General features: G+C 39.9%; 1 protein-coding gene across 14 annotated transcripts in view; it reads right to left on the reverse strand.

The window, feature by feature from the left end:
- The window catches only part of DLG1 (discs, large homolog 1 (Drosophila)), a 294,073-nt gene that overhangs the window by 242,907 nt on the left and 45,858 nt on the right, over positions 1-5,308 (reverse strand). The window lies entirely within an intron of this gene.

A 5,308-nucleotide genomic window follows, 5' to 3' on the forward strand; every position in this document is an offset into this window, starting at 1 on the left:
GATGTCTGACTGCCAGCTTAGGCCCGATCCCCCCGGGGAGCAGGCCTAAGCCAGCAGGTAGACATCCCCCAAAGGGTCCCAGACTGCGAGAGGGCCGGGCTGAGGGACCCCCCCGCCAAGTGCACAAATTTTTGTGCACCGGGCCTCTAGTAGTATATAATATATACATACACACAGGGGTGGGCAAAAATAGGTTTACAGTTGTTCATATGGATAATACAATTAATAAATAGTACTATAAGAATAAACTCTGTGTTTCACTTGTTCACAACTGTAAATCTACTATATATAGGGTTTGGTACTATCTGCAATTTCAGGCATCCACTGAGGGGTCTTGGAATGTATCCCCTGCGAATTGGGGGCGGTGGGGAGGAAGGAGGGAGCAGTTTCATTCTAGCTTCTTAAAAGGGAAAGAACATTGGTTCAGTCTCAATGGTTCTTATACATATTATATAAAGCACATGACAAAAAAATTTCAACATATGGGAAGAATCAGAAAAATGTGAATAATAAAAGAACAATTAAAAGTAGACTTGAGAGCAGAACCACAGAAGACAATGATGTTAGAACTAGCAGAAATGGACTTATAAATGGCAATTTTAAATATCCTATATAAAAAAGGCTAATATGCAATTGTCCCCTCGACCAGGAGTTCAACCAGGAGTTTGACCAGGGGGCAGGGCCGTCCCGCCAACTGCCTGTGGCTCCTCCCCCCAGGCGGCTCTGCTCCAGAATGCTCCCCCCACCCCAATCAGGGGGCAGGGCCGGCCAACCAATCTCCTGCAGCCTGTCCCCCCAGCTGGCCCTGTCCCCGATTGGCCTCCCAACCCCCATCGGGGCGGGCCAGCCAGACCCCACCGGTGCACGAATTCGTGCACCGGGCCTCTAGTCTATATATATAAAAGGCTAATATGCTAAGTGTCCAACTGACCTACCAGTCGCTATAATGCGCACTGACCACCAAGGGGCAGATGCTCAATGCAGGAGCTGCCGTGACAGGCACTGGCACGACAGACCTGGCACCCACAAAGCAACACTCGGCTTCTCCCAAGTGGAACAAAGGCCCTGCCAAATCGCAGCCGATGCTGCCAAGACCCCATGGCATAAAATGCAGCCCACAGCCCAGCCCAGCCCTAAACAGTTGCCGTGGGCACCAGGTAATGACGTCACGTAGCAACACACAGCTTCCTCTCCCTAGTGATGACTAGCCTCCTTGCAGTTTCTTCAGCCTAGGAACAGGACTTGCTTTATAGCCAGGTGCAAACATTTTTTACTTTAACCAAATGTCTGTGAAGCGTTTTCCTGTGCCTCATCTCATTTGATCCTCACAGAAGTCCTGGAATAGGTAGATAGGAGACTCAGTGGAATCCTATTTTCTTTTCATTAGCCGGAAAACAGAGATTTAGAAAGCTTAGAAACTTGACCCGACTGAAAAGAAGAAATAGTGGACCTTGAAAATGACTTCAGGTTTTCTCACTGCATAGAATATAGTCAAACACTGCTGCAGTTAAATATTTTACCCTTTGTTCTCCCTGCGAGATCTACAATAATAATCTTCTTCATGTTGATATTTACTGCTGTGTTGCTGACAATTACCTGAAAGAGAAGTTGGGGTGCTTCACTGGGTTGGAAAAAGTTTAGCTACATCAGAAAGCAGGTCTAATTAAGCAAGTTATTCTATATCTATAAAAGGCTAAGTTGACTCGCGCATGTGCGATACATTATAAAGCTCTCGTTGGGTGCCAATCGCACGCATGTGTTTCGATCTGTCATTGTCAATCGTTAATTTGGTTGACACTCTATTATAGAGAAAGGACGATAGCAATATTAAAATATTTCTTCTAATTAATTTCCTTTCAATGTGCATGAATCCGTGCACTGGGCCACTAGTATATAAAATAACACAGAGGAAAGGCTATACAATGTGAATGCAATAATGAATTTAAAAAGGAAAGTGGAATCTAAAAAGGAGCTAACTGACATTCTGAAAGAGAAAAGTAAAATAAATGAAATTAAGAAGTCTTGTGACACATCCAAACAAACAATGAAATAATTTTAAATACTATAGAACTGTATTGATGATGGGTAAGGATTTTCAAAATATATTAAATACAAATGACCCCATTATTCTGCCAAGTTCTCTACCCTTCTCAAATCCTTCAGCCACTAACTAATGACAACACTCTTTCCTTCAACCTCTTATCAGAATTCTCCGCAATGACTTCTAAACACCCAACATCAACCAAAGGTGGCATCAGAAATAAAACTTATTTGATTTACTCAAAAGGTAGGTTTCCTTAGTCACAGGGTTTATAAAGAAATGTAAAGTTACCACTTTATAATGGAGCAGGTGGTCTACTCAAACTTATAAAGTAGTTGAATATGTCTCTGATTCCTCCTTCCCACTTTGTCCTATTAAACAAAAACTATCTGGTAAGGACTCTACAAGATGAATTTAAAACTCTACCTCCCAGGAGAAGTCACACACACCCAGGAGAAGTGCGTCTGTCCACAAAAAAAAACCCTATATAATAATGCTCAGCCCTGGCTGACGTGGCTCAGTTGGTTGAAGCATCATCCTGTACACTAAAAGGTTGCAGATTTTATTCCCAGTCAGGGAACGTACCAAGTTTCGGGTTCAATCCCTGATAGGGGGTACATTTGGGAGGCAACCGATCAATGTTTCTCTGTTCAACTGATGTTTCTCTCTCCCCCCTTCTTCTAAATTTTTTTTTAATGTTCAAAGCAGCTTTATTCATAACAGCTTCAAACTGGAAACAACCCAAATGCCCACAATAGCAGAATAAACAAGTTGTAGTATATTCATACAATGCAATACTACACAACAATAGAAACAAACTACACACAGTTGCATAGATGCTGAGTAAACGAAGCCATAAGGAATCCATAAATACTGTATGATTAAATTTGTAAGAAGTTCAAAACTAATCTACAGTGATATAAATCAGAAAAATGATTATCTCTGGGGGAGAACATATTATTTTAGAAAGGGCAAAGGAAGTATTCTGGGTTACTGGAAATGTTTTATATCTTTGTGGGTAGTGATCAAAGTTATAAAAAGGCATTCCGCCGCATATTTAAATTTGAGGATTTTTACCCAAGTCATAGCAATGATGATGATGATGATGATAATGACGCTGTGAAGCAGGATAACTGCTAATTCCTAATAAACAGGAATCTCTAGGAATTATTAGAAAATGTTAGTACACTACTGAACTGGGAGAATGGTGCTAATGATGAAAGCATACTTCCCTTTATTTAAACTACTCCTGGCATTCTGTCTATGTGTCCTCTTTAAACATCCATTTAAAATTATACTTTTAGATATTTATCTTCCAGAGTTCATCTGGGACAGGAGTCAGCATTTTTTTAATGGGCAGATAGTAAATATTTTCAACTTTGCAGGTCACATTGTCTCTGCTGCAACTACTACTCAACTCTGCCATTGTAGCATTGAATGCAGCCATAACAATAAGCAAATAAATAAGCACAGCCTGATTTAGCACACTGGCTGACCCTCAATCTAGAACAAAGACTATGTTAATAATCTTTGTTTTTCCATATCTATCATTTACATATTACAGTACTTCATATACAATAGGTACTCAGCAAAATAAAGCTAAGGTGAATCTTTAAAATCATCCCTTCTAATGCCTTCATTTTTAAGTAAAAAACATGAAATCCAGTCCTGGATGGAGTGGCTCAGTTGGTTGGGCACCATCCCATGCACTGAGAGGTTGTTGGATTAATTCCCAGTCAGGGCACATGCCCGGGTTTTAGGCTCAATCCCAGTAGTGTGTGTGCAGGAGGCAGCTGATCAATGTTTCCCTCTCCCTCTCCCTCCCTCTCTCTCTAAAAATCAATAAAAATGTTAAGAAAACAAAACAAAATGTAAAACCCAGGGGTTAATATTTTCTCAATATCATCATTGTTTAGGTAGTGCCTCTTTTTAGTAAATACATAAAGATCTTATATCCATATTTAATACTGATTAAAATTTCAACTACATTAAATAACAGAAGATAAATTAAAACAATGATTATTTTTAAAATATTATCTCTATCTGTAGAATTTACTTTTAGTTTAATAGCTATCAATACAAGCTCTGAATCACATAACCAGGAGGAATCAATCTAATAACTACTTAAAGTTCACCATGTAAAATGAGAAACTAAGACTAAAGTTTGTTCCAGGATCCAAGTTTTTCTGAAAGCCAAAATGATGATAATGAACATAAATTAATGGGAGTCAGTATTAGGTTATAACTATAATTTAACAACCAAGTTATGAGAATAATGTTTTATAAAGTTATACTCCAATCCAATAGTATATATACTTAAGCTTATCCTAGTACAGGTTATTGAACATTTTTTACACGGCAGGAAAACAATTAGCCAACAGTAGAGGGCAGCAATTCTATTCACTATTAAAATTTAACTTTCAAAAATCTAAAAACCCTGAAGTCTCTGTACTGGGACTTTCTTTGAAAAGGTTTAACACCCCTTTCAAAGCTCTGACTAACATACAATAATATAATACAATCTAGCACAAGTAAAAGTGCCCTGACACATAACAATCCTTTTTCTTTATCCATATAAGGTGCTTACACACTAATCACCAAAAGTATAATAGTTATTATAGTCATGAATTTTTTGTAACTAGAGATTCAGGGAGCTGTCTCCAAAGACCAGGCATTAGCATAATTCTAAAATCCAAAATACAAGCATCAAAAGAAAAGGTAAGTAATGCAAAAATAGCCATGAATAGAAGTGTATTTCATACTTTTTCATTTTCCTTTTATTCCTACTTCCAACTTGCCTTAATGATAAAGCTATACCTAAACCATCCACCACCTCTAATAAGGAAAGAACAATCAGCAAACTAGCCATAAAGGCAAGGAATCCTATATAATAAAACCCTAATATGCTAATCAACCAACCAGCGTATGACACGCACTGATCACTAGGGGGCAGACGCTCAACGCAGGAGGCGACTGGCGGCAGCAGTGGCGGGGGGCGGGGCCAGTCAGCGGGTAGCACCAGGCCACCAGCCAAGGTGGGTGCCAGCGGGGCTCCCCCTCCCCCCCCATCTCCCCGCCCGTCAGTCGCCCCACAGATGGCCCTGATTGCCAGCCAGGACTAGGGACCCTACTCTATATATTGGGAACAGTGTCTTAGATTTAAAAATTAAAACCTGGCAAGGCTTCTCTAACACTGAAAAAACAGGATGATGCAGTGATGACATGCATGGACTCTGGCTTGCACATTTTGTGGTCAGCCCTGATTCT

Source organism: Myotis brandtii, unplaced genomic scaffold (assembly GCF_000412655.1).
Source record: "Myotis brandtii unplaced genomic scaffold, ASM41265v1 scaffold4, whole genome shotgun sequence".
Taxonomy (NCBI): domain Eukaryota; kingdom Metazoa; phylum Chordata; class Mammalia; order Chiroptera; family Vespertilionidae; genus Myotis; species Myotis brandtii.